Source organism: Lutra lutra, chromosome 13 (assembly GCF_902655055.1).
Source record: "Lutra lutra chromosome 13, mLutLut1.2, whole genome shotgun sequence".
Taxonomy (NCBI): Eukaryota; Metazoa; Chordata; class Mammalia; order Carnivora; family Mustelidae; genus Lutra; species Lutra lutra.
In genome coordinates, this window is record NC_062290.1 from 36,343,333 (window position 1) to 36,365,394 (window position 22,062).

Sequence of the window (22,062 nt, forward strand, 5' to 3'; positions counted from 1 at the left end):
ATTTAAATACCTCCAAAGAAATGACAATCCTTCTTTTAGTATCTTATTCCAGAACTCACATTCCTTATGTGCTACTTTAAGCAATTTTTTCTTGCTACTTCCTCCGTAGAGGACTGGTTTTCATAGCTTCTGTATGTGGGATCAGTTTCCAGTTCCTTCCTTCATCTTTCTCCCTTACAGTCCCTGAGAATCTTAATTCCTTTTGTCTTTACTCCTGGAGTTCCCACTACATACTTTTAAAAATTTTTTTTTAATTTTTTATAAACATATAATAATTTTTATCCCCAGGGGTACAGTTCTGTGAATCGCCAGGTTTACACACTTCACAGCACTCACCATAGCACATACCCTCCCCAATGTCCATAACCCCACCCCCTCCCCCAACCCTCCTCCCCCCAGCAGCCCTCAGTTTGTTTTGTGAGATTAAGAGTCACTTATGGTTTGTCTCCCTCCCAATCCCATCTTGTTTCATCCACTACGTACTTTTAATTCAATGTATACCTATTCTTTTCAGCTCTCTCTCAGGATTCAAGGTTATTATGATTCATGATATTTATAATGTTCTTTGTCCACATTTTTAAAATAACATTCCATTTGGGAATCAAAAGCATCCTGTACTGGCCGTGCACTCTCACCATTATCTTTCCCGCAGTGCAATTATATACTTTTTAACCAAGCTCTATTTATTTTGCTGTTTGCATCTTCTTCTTCAATCAACTTGGAATTTTAAAATAATTTCACTCTCTGGTCCCCCAAAACTTAGACATTCTTAGATAGTTCTTAACTAATAGTTAACTTGCTTATATCCTACCTTCAATAATTTAATCATCAGAGTCACTAAAGACTGTGTTAAACAACTTTCCTCAAATAGTTCCATTGTTTTACTGTCAAGGGCATTAGTGATAACTATTCTTTGAATATATGCTGTATGAATTAAGGGTCTCTGTGATAAGGAAATGATATTTATTTAATTATCAGATTTTTGATTCTAATGTTTTCTCACTAGTATCATGTTCTACAGATGGAAGAGTATATCATAAACATGAACATGTACTATACTTCCATATATATAAGCACATTACACTAATAATTTTTATAATATTTTTATTATTATAACATTTCTATTTATATACTTTACTTATGGAGAACATTGGAAATATATTTTAAATGTGCATACCTTTGTCCAAGGCACATCCTGCTGTGGTCTCAGGACAGGAACCTATTGTAAAAAATATATATATATTCTCATTAATATACTTATTATAACAAACAGATTGAAAAATACCAACACATAAAATTTTTAAAAAATGGTTTAAACCTCAACCATTGCTTAATATTATTATCTGCCCAGTAACTTCAAAAATATTATGTTTTTGTCTTTATTATTTTGCTTTAGTCTATTAAGAAGAACAGGACAAAATGTAAATATTCTGATATACTTTTCAATAAAGTTCTCTAAAGGAACTTTATTTTTTTGTATCTTAAAATAAACATTTTTCTTTCCTAGAAAGAAACATAAAGGCAGACTAAGTTCCTGATACATAAAAGTCAATTTCAGGAAAAAATTCAGGCAACATTTTTCAAAAATGCTAAGCAAATTATTATGTTCCAAATAAGAAGGAGGAAGCAGGTTAAGCAGGTTTTATGATAACAAAAGTCCTATAATATTTGTTCATCAAAAAATGGCAATGGAACAACAGTTAAAAGTTAAGAGAATCATTTCACTGTAATAATATTTCAAATTTTCAGGCAGTGAAGCTAGAATGTATGTGCAGATAATAGATTTAATTTTTTTTTTTTAGATTTTTATTTATTTATTTGACAGACAGAGATCACAAGTAGGCAGAGAGGCAGGCAGAGAAAGAGGAAGGGAAGCAGGCTCCCTGCTGAGCAGAGAGCCCGATGTGGGTGGGGCTAGATTCCAGGACTCTGGGACCTTGACCTGAGCCTAAGGCAGAGACTTTAACCCACTGAGCCACCCAGGCGCCTCCAGATAATAGATTTAAATATGTTCAAATGAACTTGAGTATTTTAAAAATCAGAAGAGGAAACTGAATCACGTATTGCTGCATTAAAACCAATATTTCTATCATTTCCTTCTATTTTTTATTGTATTAGACACAGTGTCACATTTCCAAATACATGGACACCCAACCGACATAAAAGCACAGATTTTAATCTAAGAACTCCCATTGCAAATGTGATAATGCTAATTATAAGAACTTCAATTAAATGTAAAATCAAAGAACCACTGATATTGTTCATATTTTTTGGCATTCTATCTGCTTGAAATTTCCAGATATGGGAAGAAAAATCAGAAGAAATTAATTTTATTTTTGATTTCTACCAGTATATTGGAATAAAAGTTCTACTATGAATAAATCTTAAAAATAAAAAAAATAGCATCCATAAGGTAAAAATAAAAGTAAGTTTTTCTTTCATGTTTAAAGTTCACAGACCCAGACAACTTTAGCTCTAGAAGGCACCTGAGTGGATAACCAAGTAAACCAAATCCAAACTATCAGTTAAAGGATTCTCATTGTTATGTGGAAATGCCTCAAGAGTCCCTGGATAATGTAAGGGAACCATTCCTTTGGGTAAGCCAAAATATACCCTCAGCCATTCTTCAAGCACACTAGACATGTGCACAAATTCAAGCATAACATATGCATGATGTTTGCATGTGACCCCCGCCCCCCACAATTTTAGGCCATCTTCTTTATTGTATGGCCAAACCTGGAACCTCACTTTTCTTGGATTTGAAACTTGGCCCCTGGATTACTAGCCACATTGGACTTTAGACAATTTACATAACCCTCTCTGACCCTCAGTTTTTTGTTTTTGTTTTTGTTTTTGTTTTTACTTACAGTGAAGTTGTTGTAAAGACGAAATGAGTTAATACAAATAAATTGCTTAGAAACTTTTCCTAGGACATAATAAGTAGCCAATAAATGTTCACTATTAAAAACTACAAAATATTTGAAAGTAAAAATTCTTCAAAAATTCTTCAAAAATATGAAGTAATTTGGATATTTAAAAAATATGTCAGTTGGTATTTCTAGTCTACTAGTCATCTCTCAAGTATGAAAATCTCCATTTGTATTTCTTACATTTTAATATAATTATATTTGCCCAATTATAATTATAAGAAACCATTGAGAAACATAACTATGGAATGCAAACTTTATTCATGAAGGAGTCATAAAAGAAACCAAAGTAAAAGTGGCATTTTTTTTCAATAAGGGATTTTAAGTGGTTAGTAAATAGCTGTAATTCTATGTTCTGTGTTTTACTTGTGGTCTGGCATGACTAGACAAACAGAAAATCTTCTTAAATGACAGGGAGGTACTTAAAGTTTTCCACAGGTCAAACAAAAATCCAATTATCTAATATTCATGGGAGCAGAAGTATGTGGCAAAGAGAAAGTACAAAACTGGAGACCCATTGTTACTGCCAGGCTATAAGAAATTTATCACAGGAAGACATGGTATGAACAAAGTCAGAGTTGGACTCACAGAGCAGACAATCTTCAGCTACTAAAATCTCTATTTCCCTGGCCATTAGGGATAGTCAGGGCTTTAAAAAATAGGATTAAGTTTGTTTGCTATGATTTTTCAGATCAGAGCCTGCTCTCCTTTAAATAGGAATAAGTTGCAGGAGGAAAGTGAAGGAACATAATTTTTGAAGTTTGGTTTAACTGAGTATAGGGTAAATTCAGAAAGGGGGAGAAAAGACTTGATAAGAGAAAATGAACATAATAGCAAAGGGAGAAGAAAAGAACTACAGCCTTAATAAGCAAAGTGGTAAATGCCAAACCTGAAAGGTAGACAATATATTTGGTAAAGTATGTTTTGATGAGAAGTTATCTTTACAGATCTGGTGGTGGACCTGAAGAAGAGGTAGTGACCTATTTACATCATTTTATTGTTTTAACTTGGGGTTTTTCAACCAAGGCTGATTTCCTCCTCCCATCCCTATATAACAATTTCTGGAGATATTTTTGGTTGTCACAGATGGGGGTGGGACACTACCAGATGCTACTAGCATCTAGTGATTAGAGGCCACGGATGCTGTTAAACATCCAGTAATTCACAGGGCTGCCCCCCACAAAAAAGATTCGTGCAGCCCAAAAGATCAGTCAGGTGCAGAAGTTGAGAAACACTGTTTTAGCAGAGGAGGTCAAGCCTCCCCCTACCTCAGTGCATCACAAACCCTCCCAAATCATGACATCACATCATTTACATAGAGTGAATCTTCCAGGAAAAAGAGAGCTAACTCTGGCCAAGGTTCTTGACAGAGAATATTTTAGTTGCAAGTAATCTATTTAAACACTGCTGATCTAGCACGTAATGTAGCCATGTATGAAACCCAGATTGATTAGATACTTGTCATCAAGTTTTTTACTATACCAGTCTGAGCCCTATATGTCATGGTATTTCCACTCCTCTTCTCAAATGTTATTATTTGATTTTACTTTTATACAAAAACACTAATTTCAAACATTCAGACATTATGCCATTTGAAATAATTTAGTTTAAGAGAGAGATTATTTACCTTATTATTATTAGAAATTTGAATTCACCATAATTCAATAGTTACCCAAAATCATTCTAAAGGAAAATAAGGTGGTTTAATATTTTTATTTTATTTTTACTTTACCCCAAAAGAACTACTTTAAGCAAAAACTAAGATACATTTCTATTGATTATTAACATAAAGATATAATATACATGGCAACTTGAATTAAAACTAATGTTTGAAACATAATAATTACTACTATTTAATATAAACTAATGTATAATTTTACACTATTCTGATTTTGCTCATTTGAGGATACTTCATCACTATCATGTTGCTCAGAGTATTTAACCTGTAAAGTATAATGTTTCTTTGATATTAATTTCGTGGGACTCACAATCTAAAAAACAGGTCATGTCTCACTTTGTTGATTTCTTTCAAGGATCTCTGCAAAGGTCAAAAATCTGGGGAGGAGGAGGATTGTTAAAACCTTTCATCAATTACAGATGAATTTCTACAGCTAAAAGCAACATTTTGAGGAAACAAAGAGGGAAAGGATAGGGAAGTTTTATGTTGCTATTATTGTGATTCAAAAGAAAGTTCCATTCAGATAAGTTTAACAGACATATTCAAAACATTACACCCTAAAATAGCAGAGTATAAATATATAAATATAAATTTATAATTTATATAAATATATATAATTATAATATTATAATTACATATAATATTATAATTATAATAATAATATAATATTATAACAATAATATAATAATAATATAATATATATAAATATATATAACTATAAATGAGTTAACCAAGAAATCAAAGGAGAAATAAAAAATTACATGGAAAAAAAATGAAAGTGAAAACACAATGACTGAAAGCCTTTTGGTTGCAGCAAAAGCAGTTCTATCTTGGGAGATTATAGTAATATAGACCTATCACAAGAAGCAAGACAAATCTTAAGTACAAAACATAACCTTACACCTAAAGGACCTAGAAAAAGAAGAACAAACAAAATCCAACCCAGCAAACGGAAGGAAATAATAAAGATTAGAGCAAAAAGAAATGATACAGGAATTAAACAATAACAAAACAAAAACAAAATTAGTAGAACAGATCCACGAAACCAGGAGCTGGTTCTTTGGAAAAATCAACAAAATTAATAAACTTCTAGCCAGACTCATCAAGAGAAAAAAAAAAGAGAGAGAGAGAACCCAAATAAACAAAAGCACTAATGAAAGATAAGAAATAACAACCAACACTACAGAAATACAAACAAGTATAATAGAATTTTATGCAAAACAATATGCCAACAAATTGGACAACTTAGAAGAAATAGATAAATTTCTAGAAACATATAACCTCCCAAAACTAAAGCAAGAAGTAAAAATTTGAACAAACCAATTATCAGCAATGGAACTGAATCAGTAATAAACTCCCAAAAAACAAAAGTTCAGGACCAGACAACTTCACAGGCAACTCTACCAAACATTTAAAGAAAAGTTAATTCCTATTCTTTTAAAACTATTTCAAAAAATAGAACAGGAAAGAAATTTTCAAGTTCATTCTATAAGGCCAGTATAACCCTGATACCAAAAGCAGATAAAGATACTACCAAAAAAAAGACTATAGGCTAGAATCTCTCATGAATATAGTTGCAAAAATCCTCAGCAAAATATTAGTAAACTGAATCCAACAATACATTAAAAATATCATACACCATAATCAAGTGGGATTTATTCCCATGATACAGAACAGTCAATATTTACAAAACAATCAATGTGATACATCAAGAAGAGAAAGGTTTAAAACCATATGATCATTTCAATAGCTGTAGAAAAAGCATTTGACAAAGTACAATATCAATACATGATAAAAAAAAAAAAACCTCTGCCAAATAGGTCTAGAAGGAACATATCTCAACATAATAAATGCCTTATGTGAAAAACCCACAGCCAACAACATATTCAATGGTGAAAAACTGAGAGTTTTTCCCCCAAGGCCAGGAACAGACAGGTATGTCCACTCTCACCACTTTTATTCAACATAGTACAGGAAGTCCTAGCCACAGCAATCAGAAAAGAGAAAGGAATAAAAGGCATCAAAACTGGTAAAGAAGTAAAATTTCATGATATGCAAATGACATGAGAGTGTATATAGAAAACCCCAAGGACTCCACAAGGAAAACAAAACAAAACAAAACAAAAACTTCTAGACCTGATAGTGAAATCAGTCAAGTCACAGGATATGAAATCAATGTACAGAATCTGTTGCATTTCTATATACTAATAATGAAGTAGCAGAAGAAGAAATTAAGAAAGCAGTCCCATTTACAGTTGCACTCAGCATAATAACATAACTGGGAACAAATTTAACCAAAGAGATGAAAACCTGTACTCTGACAGCTATAGCACACTAATGAAAGAATTGAAGATGGAACAAAGAAATGAAACAATATTCCATGCTCATGGATTGGAAGAACAAATATTGATCAAATATCTACTCTATTCAAAACAATCTACAGATTTAATCAATCTCTCTCAAAATACCAACAGCATGTTTTTACAGAACTAAAATAAACAATCCTAAAATTTGCATGGAACCACAAAAGGCCTTGAATAACCAAAACAATCTTGAAAAAGAAAAACAAAACTGGAAGTATCACAATTCCAGACTTCAAGTTATATTACAAAACATTAGTAATGAAAGCAGTACGGTATTGACATAAAAACAGATACATGGATTAGTAGAATAGAATAGAAAACCCAGAAATAAACACTTGATTAAATGGTCAATTGATCTTAGACAAAAGAAGAATGAATATACAATAAGAGAAAAACAGTCTTTTCAACCAACAGTGCTAGGGAAACTAGAGAGCTACATACAAAAGAATGAAAGTAGACCACTTTCTTACACCATACACAAAAATAAATTCAAAATGGATTAAAGACCTAAATGTGAGACCTGAAGCTGTGAACATCCTTGAAGAGAGCACAGGCAATAATTTCTCTGACATAAGCCAAAGCAACATTTTTCTAGTTATGTCTCCTAAGGCAAGGAAAGTGAAAGGAAAAATGAACTATTGGGACTACATCAAAATAAGAAGTTTCTGCAGAGCAAAGGATACAACACATAAAACTTAAAAGCAACCTTCTGAAGGGGAGAAGATATTTGCAAATGACATATCTGATAAGGGGTTAGTATTCAAAATACATTTTAAAAAACCCTGATACAACTCAACACCCTGAAAACAAATAATCTTATTAAAATAGGTAGAAGACATGAACAGACATTTCTCCGAAGAAGAGAACCAGATGACCAACAGACACATGAAAAGATGTTCATCAGCCATCATCAAGGAAATGCAAATCAAAGCTACAATGAGCTATCACCTCACCAGTGTCAGAACGGCTAAAATTAGCTACAAAAGAAATAACAGGTGTTGGAGAGAATGTGGAGAAATGGAACCCTCTTGCACTGTTGGTGGGAATGCTAACTAGTGAAGCCACTCTGGAACACAGTATAAAGATTCCACAAAAAATTAAAAATAGAACTACTCTATCACTAATCACACTACTGGTTATTTAACCAAAGAATATAAAAATACTAATTTAAAGAGATATATGCACCCCTATGTTTACTGCAGCATCATTTACAACAGCCAAACTATGAAAGCAGCCCATGTGTCCATCAATAGATAAATGGATAAAGAAGTGGTGTGTGTGTGTGTGTGTGTGTGTGTGTGTGTGTGTGTGTGTGTGTGTATGAAATGGAATATTATTCAGCCATAAAAATGAAATCTTGCCATTTGTGACAACATAGAATTGAGAATATAATGCCATGTAAAATAAGTCAATCAGAAAAGACTCATATGATCTGACTCATATATGGAATTTAATAAACAAATGAGCAAAGGGAAAAGAGAGAGATAAATGAAGAAACAGACTCAACTATAGAGAACAAACTGACAGTTACCAGAGGGAGGTGAAGGGGGGGGGGGTGGGTGAAATAGATAATGGGGATTAAAAAGTACACTTATCATAATGAAAATAAATACAATTTTTAAGATGTCAAAACCAAAAAAAAAAAAGGTCCATATGTACATAGTAATGCAAGACCACAGACCTACACATTCTTCTTATGTTTTAAGCACAGTAAGAGTTGTTCTTGCAAAACATGTAAGTCAACAACCACTTCACTAAAACAGAATCACTATTTTACTCCAAAATAAATCATCAGCACAATGACTAATGCTCCTTATGCCCAATATGAATGCTTTAGAATTGGTTGAGTTTCTGTTATTTTCCTTTCATTAAGTATTTATTAGTAGCCAATCAATTTGTTCATATAGTTTATATAATTTCCAGATATATAAAAAGTCATTAAAATGACTTACCTTCTCAACCTATCTTGAAATTTTATGTCCTTACTGATGTATGATCCAATTTCAAGAACGAGTCCAGTAGATATGTTTTATTTCAATGAAAGATGCTCTATATGGTATGCAAACTGAACTTATGAGACCAAATACCGTTATTACTAAATCTACTTTCTTTGTATCTACTTGAGTAGCTGACCAGGTGTGCTTGTGGACATAATTCAAATTCAGAATGATCGCAGTGTGTAACATATTTTTTTTGTCATAAAAGATGGAAATGCTGTCATAATAATTATAGTGAAGGGGCACCTGGGTCGCTCAGTGGGTTAAAGCCTCTGCCTTTGGCTCAGGTCATGATCCCAGGGTCTAAGATCAAGCCCCGCATCAGGCTCTCCGCTCAGCAGGAAGCCTGCTTCCTCCTCTCTCTCTTTGCCTGCCTCTCTGTCTACTTGTGATTTCTCTCTGTCAAATAAATAAATAGAATCTAAAAATACAAATCATCTTTTTAAAAAAGATAATAATAATTAGTGAATAAGGGGATTACCATCAAGAATAGTGCATTGTGAATATTTTATAAGGGCAAACCAGAAATTTTAATATATTTGTATTATGGGCTGAATTATGTGCCCTCAAAATTCTTATGTTGAAATCCTGGGGGTGCCTGGATGGCTTAGTCTATTAAGCATCTGACTCTTGGTTTCCACTCAGGTCATGATCTCATGGGTCATGTTCGAGCCCTGCACCTGGCTCTGTGCTCAGCAGGGAGTCTGTTTGAAATTCTCTCCCTACAATGCTCCCCACACTCTGCTCACACTCTCTCTCTCTCTCTCTCTTTCAATAAGTAAATAAATTTAAATGAAGGAAGGAAGGAAGGAAGGCAAGCCAGCTTTCATTAAATCTGAATGTGATGATATTTGGAGAGAATGTCTTTAAAAAGGTAATTAGATTAAAATGAATCCATTAGGATGAGCCCTAATCCATTGCGACTGGTGTTCTTATAAGAATAGATTAGGGCACAGAGATCCTCAGAGGAAAGATTATGTGCAGACTCAGAGAAAAATGGCCACCTACAAGCTGAGGGGAAAAGCCCTCACAGAAAAGTAACCCTACAAGTAACACCTTGATCTTGGACATCTGGCCTCCAGAATCGTAAGGAAAAAACAAAAAAAAAAAAAAAAAAAACCACCAGTTGTGTAATCCCACTCTGTTCTTTTCTGTTATGACAACCCTAAAGAACTGATAGAATTTTACTTTCTAGAGTTAGAGTATGCCTCTACTTCAACATGTGACAAGAGGTAAATTTTATCCTCAGTGATGTCCCATTTCCCATGTAATAATTATCTTTCTCTTTCATGGGCTTCTTGCATAAAAAAATTGCAAGGATGTTCCCAGGATATAAGGGTGTGTCTATCCATGGACACAGCTTCTTGCTCTTTAAATGTGTTCTCAAAGTGATCCATTTCTGACCTAAGGAACAGTCTATCACAAGGACTCTAATTACTGAGAACAGCTTGGCCTATATCTGTATTTGAGGGTATTTCTCTGCAAAAAGCAAATAATACTTTTTTTTTAATAAAGCAAGACTTTTGTGTTATTTGTTTTGTTAGTATTGAGCAGGTATGATGAAATTGCCATCTTCATTCATTGTTAGTGGTAGCATGAATTTGGAAAGCAATTTGCCAGCAGGTATCAAAGACTTAAAAATAGTTGCTCCTTTTCACCCAGTTATTTCTCTCCCGGGAATCTCTCCCATCTAAGTACTAACCAGGCCTGACCCTGCTTAGCTTCCAAGATCAGAGGAGATCGGGCGCGTTCAGGGTCGTATGGCCGTAGACTCTCCCGGGAATCTCTCAAAAGGACATATCAACAGATCCTGGCAAACATTTATGAATTGATAATCCACTTTACCACTACTTATATTAACTCTTCTCCTTTGAAAAAGGAAGCAAGTTATGTATCTTCTAACAGATTAGAGCAACTGAGTTTCTCCCCTAGATAAGGAACTTTTGTGCTTTTATTTGCAACCATGTTTTCAGTGGCATGAGAATATAAAGTGAATTTTATAGTTTTAAGTGACCAGATGAGGATACAATAGGATTCCATCGTGCAAAACTCCCCACAAACAGGAATTCTCTTTACTCTGCCAACCTCCTTTCTCTCTACCACTCTACACATGAAGAATAGTCTTTATAAATTAATAAAACACTCAGAATTCCAAGAAGCAGACATGACTCATGAGGGTATCTCAGTGGAGTCCTCCATCATCTCAGGAGGAGCAGGGAGAAAGAGGTTTCCACAGTAATAATCTGTTAGTACAACCTGGTAACTACTTCAGTATTCAAGTGACCTGCCTCCTCTATTATATCCAAAATAATTAAAACTGATGAAATTCAATTCAAACTTTCCTTTCTCATTTGGAGGATCAAGAGGTAGTCTCTTTTTGTTCCTTAGGCATCACAAAGTATCTCATGACATGACATAAATATTTTTTTAAAGTTCTATACTTTGTTATGTCCACTTGTTACAATGTATCTATGTCATTTTATTGAAACAGTCTGAACCTTGTACAATTATTACCAAAGAGTTTATCAAATTCATATTTTAAGAAATGAAGAAACATTGTAAATGCCCCATGGTTATAAATGCCAATTCACCTTATTTTTTTTAAAAGACATTTTTAATTAATTGACAGACAGAGATCACAAGTAGGCAGAGAGACAGGCAGAGAGAGAGAGGGGGAAGCAGGCTCCCCGCTGAGCAGAGAGCCCGATGAGGGGCTCGATACCAGGAACCTGAGATCATGACCTGAGCTGAAGGCAGAGGCTTTAACCCACTGAGCCATCCAGGCGCCCCACCAATTCACTTTGTTGAGGCAAGATTGTCACCGGGGTGCCTGGAACATTCCATCACTTAGTGATTTCTATGAACCATGAGCAGACACATATGGCATCTTTTTGGTGTAGTATGTACACAGAAAAACATGGGAAATATATGTGAAAATATTATTGGTGGTTATCTCTAAGTGGTGATTTTCTTCTCTATATTTTTCTGTACTTTCTATTTTTTTCTACAATTGCCATATATCTCTCTAACAAACAAAATCAATGTTTTATTCCAGAGACACACCGTGTTAATCTCCTATCCTACTAATTCTGCAGACAGGTGAAATGGGTTGGGCCCACTTGGTAAGTCAGCAATATGTCCATATATGCATTAAGGACTGCTTTCCCTGGGCCACAGTGCTCTGAATGTCATATGTTGTCAGTACTTAGGGGCATTCCCTAAGCTAGGTACCTTAAATCACCATGTACTGCTTAGCCCTCAAATAATCACTGAAACACTTGAAGGTTGACTTTCATTCCACCTTCGCAGAGAACTTCTTTATAAAATTTTATTTCTGAAATTTAGACTCTTTGGAACTGGTACAATATTGATACTTGCATTCCTTTCAGGAAATTAGACCCTTTTAAGAATTATTTCAGGTTTTTTTTAAGATTTTATTTATTTATTTGACAGATGGAGATCACAATTAGGCAAAGAGGCAGGCAGAGAGAGAGGAAGGGAAGCAGGCTCCCAGCTGAGCAGAGAGCCCAATGTGGGGCTCGATCCCAGGACCCTGGGATCATGATCCAAGCCCAGAGGCTTTAACCCTCTGAGCCACCCAGGCGCCCCAAGAATTATTTCAGTTCTTAAACAATAGTATATTAGCCATAGGGCAAGTTCCTTTTGACACCATGGATATGGGATATCTTGGGGTGAGGATTGTAGGATTCAGACAATAGTTCCATCATTTATCAACCTGTATTCTTGGGCAAATCATATCCTCACTGTGGCTGATGACTGAGTAATCTCCATGGATACTCTCAAGTTTAACAGCTAACTAAGGCTACCCACCTGAATGAACATATGGACCTGTAAGGTGAACTGTTCTTTAGATGCATAACTAGTTCTGTTTGGGCACTGAAATATTTGGTTGGAAGCAGCCAGTAACAAGTAGGGTGCCAAATTATACTTTTAAATGTGATTTAGGCACTCTGATAGAGGTCTTGAGGGGAATTATTTTAAAATAAATAAATAAAAAGATTCTAGGGTGTTATACCCTTAACATACTTTTGAGTTGTAGGAACATGTGACTCTGACAATCCTCAAGAAGGGTTAATAATAATATTCTTTCCCTGTCCTACTCATGATAGCACTTTGTAAACGCCCAATTTTCAAAACCTCAGACTTTGTAGCAACAGAAAACAAATAGTGGAATTAATGTGCAGTAAGAGCAGCACTGTCATTACGCTGGCTTGGCACATCATTATTCGGAACATAGCCATTAGCACCTTGCAAGGAGACAGGAGAGAGGAAGCAGGTCCCTCATTATTTCTGAGAGCAGGACTTGAGCACCAGTTTGGAGATTTGAATGTTCCATTATCATCAGTCTATGGCTGGCATTTATGGATCTGTCACCCCACTGGATCATCAACTAATTACATTAATAATCAGATCTCATTTTCCTTTGTCTTTTAAATTTTAACCACAGAGTTTTGTCCATGAAGGTCACTTGTTTTATGGTACTGCTAACAGAGACACATCATCATTAATACTTTAGCTAAAATATTTCTGTGGAGCTGAAGGGCTGGTTCCTCGTGAATTTTAATCCATGTTTTTTAAGAAAGAGATCAGAGTCCTAAATTCCAGTTTTGTCAGAAACTCTCTGGCTTTGGGCAAATCATTTAACCTGTCTAACCTCACTTTCTTCATTGTAGAATACAATAATTAGAATTGTAATCTCGGATTCACTCATTTTTGAGTATTTATAGTTCTATACCTAAACTTTCTTCTAGGAAGAAGAACAGTAAGTGGAAATTTTATGTAGCATCCAGAAGCTACAATTTATTAATCTCCCTGTTTAAAAGATTTTATCCTCATCCAATTCATCTTTCATTCAATTGTGAATTATTATTCAAAGAGAAAATTCTGTTAGGTCTTTTTCCCACTAACACCCTAAAAGAGATTCCCCATCACTCCAGACAATAAGTAAACTTCTTGTTTTGGTATTTCAGGAAGTAAATAGTTCCTGTCTTGCTCAGCAGTCTCCTCTCCCACCATTAACCTATATCACGCTTCCACTCCTAAAAATCAAACAAATAACATAACAATAAAAAACCACTTCCTTTTCCCTGAGTATACCATGTGCACTATCACGTCTATGTTTTTCATGCTCTGTTCCTTGTTCTTTGAATACTCTTTTCTTATTTCTCCCCCTAACTAAGAACCTAACTCAGGATAAGTCCTTCAGAGCTCAGCTTACCCCATCTGCCTTTCCTTCCTTCTCTTGGGCGTAGTTATATGCTCCTAAAAGGTTGTATCTCATATGTCTTGCATATGTCTTATATCCCTGGACTGTAATTATTGCTTTCAAGGCATATCTGTTTCAAAACACTGGCCAGTTCCCAAAGAGAAGGGACTTTTGTTTTTCCCTCTCTATTCTAGCACTTAGCATGATGCCTGACACATAATGGTCACTTAGTAAACATTTATTGAATGAATGGATAGAAAATATGTACATGCAAAAAAGATATCCAAAATATAGTCTACTCCTTGTTATCTCAAAACAGAAAACCAAACATGCTAGTTTAATAACCTAATCAGACATAACATGTTAGAGATGGTGACTTTCACTAAACTTTTCCTTATCTTTAAAATTACTTCTTTTCAAAACCTTAATTTGAAAACAAAAAAAAAATCAATATAGCTTCATAAAGCACCATTTATCCTCTTTCCAACAACCAGTCACTTCCACTTCATAGCACACCAGACAGCTGAGTTTATTTCTTAACTAGATAATAGCCAGCTAATTTTACACACACATTTTCCAAATAGTCAGTACATACTTTCTCCTATCCTCTGGGTTGAAAGGCAGAAATTCAGAGAATCAATTTTCCAGTCATCCTCTAAAAATACTTTTTAAATTGAGCATCCATGTGAGTATAGTCTGGGCACCACCAAGTAGTTTTATAAATACACACCTTCCCATATACAAGCTCACGTTGTGAAACAGACATGCGCTCATGGCTATCCTATATATATTAAGAGCCCTGGAACTGAATGGAGGAACTAGACACATCCTTATCTCTGAGTTTCAGATTGTCTATAAAATGAGATGACCAAAATTGATTTTTTTTTAAATTTTAAGTTTAGAATTCTTATTTGGGAGGAGAAAAAAAATAAAAACATGAACTTCTGATACTACTTTTGTCTAATATATCCCCAACACACATACAACCACATACATTTGTGTTTACACACACACAGCTAGTTGCATCATTGGCAAAGAATGCCAATGATGCAAAGAATAAATATATCTCCCAAAGATAAATATATAATTTTGGAAACATGTCAATATTTTACAGTAACTTTAAAGAAAAGTTTTACTATTTTTTGTAAAATGTTTTGTAATAAATGAAATTCATAAATTGTACCTATCTACAAAGAGAATTAGAGCACTATTGGAGGACAAAAAGAAAAAAAAAACAATAAAATACTGTTCAACACAATTAGTGAAAAGCAGACATTGTCTAAAATCCCATCTGTATAATAGAAGGAAGAGGCTAGAAAAGATTGGATAAAGAAGATATTCCAAAGGCAGAAATACAGGCTAGATGTGATTCATCAGTAAAAGGCAATGGTGAGATTAGAAGAAGATTAAAGCAAGTAGATCAGAAATGGCCATTATCAAGTAGTTGCATAGTTGAAGTGTTACATGAGGTTTCTTTGGTCCAGGGACAAACAACATACCCTGTTAACACAAGTCTAAAACACCAAACATGCTGCTTTAGGCACAGTATATTTTCAACAAGTGTTAGTTTCCTTCCACTGAATTAGGTTAAAACTTACAAAGTTGAACCTCAAGCTTACTGAAATTTTAAATTTTTCAAAAGGACTATTCCCGCTGACCAATAATATTTTATGATTCCCTTTTACTAAAGCACAACTTCCCTTATTATCTCTCAGCTAACTTCTAATCTTTGTCAGATCTTGACTCAGATATCCTTCTCCACAAATATTCCCTGACCAAAATAGTTGCTTGGATTCTTTCTCTAGAAATTTTCCTAATAACCTGCACTTTCCCATCACAGTGCCTGTGTGTGTATGTGTGTGAACAGTAAAGAGTAAACACATGCTGGATGTAATAAGATGTACTGTCATATATATATCTTAAAGCCATCATTGAGGGTATAATTGAAAAGGCAGATAACATCTTCTAAAAATTCCTAACCCCTTCAAGTCACTGCTGGGAGTGCTCAGATTGATAGCCCATTGACTGAAGGACCACATTTGCATCTTTCAAAGATTATTGAAAAACATGGACCTTTCAAGACTGAGGTAAGTTACAAATGTATTAATTGTAGCAAATGGAAACAATTTTTTAAACCTTTCATTTAAAAGAGAATAGAACCTGGGCTGAATTTGAGGGGCTTTGAGAAGTTGAGGAACTTGTTCAGGCTTAGACAGGTAATTAGTAGCAAAACTAAAACTAGACCCCTCCGTTCAGAACTACTTGCCCAGTACATCCTGACTTTGAGGAATAATTGTAGTAAACATAAATAGCTCTGAGGTTTCATGTGTAGGATGAAAGAAGGAGAGGAAAGATTGCTGCAGGAGTCTTACTTCCTTAATTGCACTATCCTATCAGGACTTCTGAGCTATTATCATAAGAATGCATCGTTTAATAAATAATTCTCGATTTGAAATCTAAATGCTATATTGAGTACTCAGAAATCCTCAAAATTAAAGGTCATTTTATTCTTTTGCAGGTAGTGAGCCTGCTTCCTCTGAACTTGCCTAGTTTAATGCTATTCTTCTGGTAAGCAATTTATAAATATCTGTTGACAGACTTAAATAGTATTTGGTTCAAGATATCTGAATAGACAAGCACAAAATATGACATCGTGTAATTTAAATACATGAAGGTAAGCAACCAAATTGCCATGAAATTTATGATTACACCTTTACATTTATATTCAACTATTTTGTTTCAGTTTTTCCTAGGTTATCAGAGATGATTATCATTATTTTAAAATAAAAGGAACAATACTGAAAGCATTCGTCCATTCAATAGCAATTCTTAAAAGTTATTTCTAATAGCGGGATTGTTTGTTTCAGATTCTGCTCATATGTCATATTATTAAATGCTATTTTCTTGCCCATTACAGGAGATATACATTTTATATATATTTTGGTTTCTTAAGTAAGCATATTGTGCAATGTAATTAGAAATTGTCAATTCCTCTTTTGCATAATATCTGAGCTAATAATTTGACCTAGAAAAGCAAAATCTTTTCATTAAACTTCTCCTTTCAACAAAAGCTTTGTTAGTCTACTAAGTCATTATAAGTAATGCTTTATATGCTAGGGTACTCTGTTCTTCCTGGTGAACTAACAAATTAAAATGTAATGTGAAACGATGACACTGGGAATATTGAGGAATAGCCACTGATATGGGAAGGAATCCATAATTAAACCAAGATGTACCTTTTAATTATAGTTTTATCAAACTGATAATATAGAATAAAATAGAGTTTGAAAGAGTCAAAGGAAACTATAATTGAGAACATAAGAAAGCCATGTCCTACCCCTTGTTTATACCCTACCTTTTGCTCTAGGACTTTCCTCTCACCTTCCATACCTACAAAGTCTCATTTCATTATATCTTGCCAAGAATTAGGAAGTAATTAAGTATTTTTTCACCATGTTCATCTCAAACTAAGGTAATTATTCATGTATTTTTTTCCATCCCTGCTTCCTGTTTTTTTTTTTTTTCTTAAACTTGGTTTGCTCAAGAGTAAAATGAGCCACAGTACTTATCAGCTCAATGCATACACAATTGATACCAAAGGCAACTGACAGCAACTGAAGCCAGAGGTTAGCTGCAAATCCATTAGTGATTTTAAGCGGAGTGGGGGGCGGGGGGACTCTTGGTGAGTTTGTGATAAAGCTGAATAACTACAGAAGGCACAAAATAAGACAATGTAATTTGAATTAATATGTCATCAGACAGATTCACAGAAAGCTTTAAAGAGTGCAAAAGGTTCCCTATAAGGTAATCAAAGCCATATTTGCTGTTCATATGTCTAAAAGTAAAATTTCTTACACTTTGACACATAATGCATGTAGTTTAAGGGTCATATTCTAAAAATAGCTGTGAAGAGCAAGAAACTAACGTATTTTAAAAATAGTCTTGCCAACTTTGAAGCACTCTTATATCAAAAAGATTTTTAGAAATTAAAGAATATATTGTAGAAAAACGTTAAAGTGTATACTGTCAGAAAATTTAGGGGCGTATTTTCATGTGAGCTCACAAACTTTTCGTGATTTTTTTGGTGTTAATAAATTTTCAACCATAGTACTCACAATTTATATTTAAGGAAAAAAAATTTAACATCTAATCTCACATTCTAGAATTACAAATCATTGTACTGTTTGTTCCTCTTTTACAAATTTCCTTCTGAACTTATAGTGAACTTTCATAAGGGGACTCTCAAGTCATCATGACACCTCTCTTATTTTTATGACCTTACTTGGGATTTTTATGACCTTACTTGGGATTTATAAAAAGAATTCCAGTATGGTTAACATACAGTGTTACATTAGTTTCAGGAGTACAATACAGTGATTCAAAAATTCTATACATTACTCAGTGCTCATCATTGTAAGTGTACTCTTAATCCCCATCATTTATTTCACCCATCCTCCCATCCACCTTCCTTCTGGTAACTACCAGTCTATTCTCTATCATTAAGAGTTCATTTCTTGGTTTGTCCCCTTTTTTCTTTGTTCGTTTGTTTTGTTTGTTAATTTCCACATATGAGTGAAATCAAATGGCATTTGTCTTTCTCTGACTTATTTCTCTTAGCATTATACTCTCTAGATCCATCATGCTGCAAATGGCAAGATTTTACTTTTTTGTGGCTGATATATATATCATTTCATATATATGAAATGTATATATATTTCATATATATTTCATATATATTTAAATATTTAAATATTTAATATTTATTTAAATATTTAAATATTTAAATATATATGAAATATATATGAAAGCCACATTTCATATATATATGAAATGATACCACAAAAAGATGTTTATATATAATATACATAGATAATGGAATATTATTATGTATATATATAATTTCTACTATGTATCATCTCATATATAATTTCATAGCTCTATTATATAATATTAGGTATGTTTATATAATAGATATATAGATAGATTATATATAACCTTTTCTTTATTCATTCATCTATTATGAGCACTAGGATTGCTTCCATAATTTGGCTATTATAAATATTGCTGCAATAAACATAAGGCCCATATATCTTTTTGAAGTGGTGTTTTCGTATTCTTTGAGTCAATCCCAGTATTGGAATTACTGGATCATATGGTGGTTCTATTTTTAAGTTTTTGAGACTCCTCCATAATGTTTTCAATGGTGACTGCACCACTTTTCATTCCCATCAACAGTACAGGAGGGTTCCTTCTTCTCTGCATCCTTGCCAATATTTCTTGTTCCTTGTGTTTTTTATTTTAGTCATTCTCATGTGTGAGGAGATAATTCTCATGGTGGTTTTTATTCGGATTTCCCTTATGATTATTGATATTGGGCATCTTTTTGTGATAACATTTCTTATTTTAAGATTTTTTTTTTTTTAAGAGAGAATGAGAGAGAGCAGGGGGATGGGCATAGGGAGAGGGAGAAAGAAAATCTTAAGCAGGCTCCACACCTGATGCAGGGTTCAATCTCAGGACCCTGAGATCATGACCTGAGCCAAAATCAAGAGTCAGGGACTTAATTTGACTGAGCCACTCAGACGCCCTTTATTGTAAGAAGTTTTAATTAGCAGATCAGTGACTAAACAGGAGCCATACTAACTCATTCAAAGCAATTACAAAGCACTGGTTCTCTAAAGGAGTTGTGCTAGCTTATAAAATCTGAAGAAAATTTCAGTGCCATCCTTTATGCCCACATACATTACTAACATTATATATACACATATATATACACACATTTATGTGTATATATGCATATATGAATATACACTCATTTATGTATATATACATAAATACACACATAAAATTATATATGTGTGTGTGTGTGTATATATAAAATGTGTGTATCTATATTATATATATAATGTATGGGCAGGGTTTAGGTGAACATAGCTCTTTGTGTCAGCAAAATTTAGCTAAAAACATGTTTTGGAGAGGGAACTCTAATCTAGTTAGGGTCTTTGGAAGTAATGCAGAAAAAATCCAAATTAATACGTCAGAACAAAAATAAGAAAGAGCATATTTTTGTTGTCTCTCCTTACTACTAATGGCAAGTAATAATTAAGTAACAAAAACTTATTATATAATAATGGAGAAATAATAAGACAATACAAAAATACCATTAGGCAAATACCACACTAATAATTTCTTCAGGCAAAATTCACCAAAGGATGTTTAAAATAATTAAATTATTAAATATTTATTTATTTATTTATTTTAAAAATACATATCTATAGTAATATGGAATATAATAAAATGATAGTTCAAGAAAACATTTTCTATCATCCCTGAAAATATATTTTTAAAAGATTTTATTTATTTATTTATTTGACAGACAGAGATCACAAGTAGGCAGAGAAGCAGGCAGAGAGAGAGGAGGAAGCACGCTCCCCGCTGAGCAGAAAGCCCCATGCAGGGCTCCATTCCAGGACTCTGGTATCATGACCTGAGCCAAAGGCAAAGGCTTTAACCCACTGAGTCACCCAGGTGCCCCTAAATGATTATTATTTAATTTTAAAATAAAATTATTTCATTTTTTAAAATATTAAATAATTAAATAATTGGGTAAAGTAGGATATTCACATAATCTCTTCAAAAAGAGTTATAAGTTACAAAGGGAAGAATAGTAAATTTACAGTGGAAAGCTACAACACACATTATCTTAATCAAATATATCCTGAGAGATCAAATTTATCTTGTACCCCCTGATATGGTAGACTGACAAGTGCACAACCTCACGTCTGTGATATTGAAAAAAATTGCAAAACTTTGATCTAATCATGCAAAAAAGACTACATAAACCCAGGATGACAGCCATTCTTGAGAGCAACTGACCAGTACTCATCAAATGTTTCAAGGTCATGAGAGATAGGGAAAGACTTAAACAACTGTCACTGATTAGCAGAAACTAAGAAAACAGCCACTAAGTGCAATTTGGGATCCCAGACTGGATTCTGGAACAGGAAAAATATATTTGGAAAAACTGCATAGTCAATATTACTGTACTAATGTTAATCATACAATTATACAAAAAAAAAAAAAGTATGATAGTCGTAAGAATGACCATGACTATTTTTATGACTATTAACATGAGGGGAAACTAGATGATGGGTATCCATAAACTCTTTACATCATTTTTTGCAATATTTCTATTGATATAAAATTATTTCAAAAAATGTTAAAGCTGTTTTAACAGAGCTTCAGGTAGGTAATGACATAAATGAAGCCAATACACTCTAAAACTTTCTTTACAGCTGCTAAATTATTCCAGAGTAACCATTTTACTGAATTATACAATTACTCACTGTCTTAGATCTTTTTCACTCAAATAAATTGAGCATATATTACTCCTCCTTATTTCATTATCAATAATATGAATGAAACTAATTGCTTAAGCCTATGTTTTCCAGAATCAACATTTATCTATCCTCCAAATTATCTTTTCAGTGTATTATTTCATCAAATTCAAGCAAGTATTTATTGATTGCTACAGTGGGCCTTGTACTCAAGAAGATAGATGATTACAAAGAATCTACCTGCATAGTTAACAAATCTAGAAAAAGTTTATGTAATTTATATCTTACATACCCACTATAATCTAATATGTAAATTAAAATTACTTGAAATGTATTGATACATTTCCATGCATTTAATGATTACATTCTTGGTTTAAAAAGGGTTACCATCATTGATAAAAAGATCAGGATCTCAGGAGTTTAGAGAGAGAGAGAGAGAAACCAGAAACAAGACTCTTAACTGTAAAGAACAAACAGATGGTTACTAGTGGGGAGATGGGGGAGGGGTATGGGTGAAATAGATGAAGGGGATT

At 33.5% G+C, this 22,062-nt stretch overlaps 1 long non-coding RNA gene across 1 annotated transcript in view; it reads right to left on the reverse strand.

The window, feature by feature from the left end:
- The window catches only part of LOC125084094 (uncharacterized), a 307,666-nt gene that overhangs the window by 41,511 nt on the left and 244,093 nt on the right, over window positions 1-22,062 (reverse strand). The window contains exon 3 of the long non-coding RNA XR_007122471.1: window positions 1,178-1,219. This is a non-coding gene — a long non-coding RNA (uncharacterized LOC125084094). The remainder of the gene's footprint in view (window positions 1-1,177; window positions 1,220-22,062) is intronic.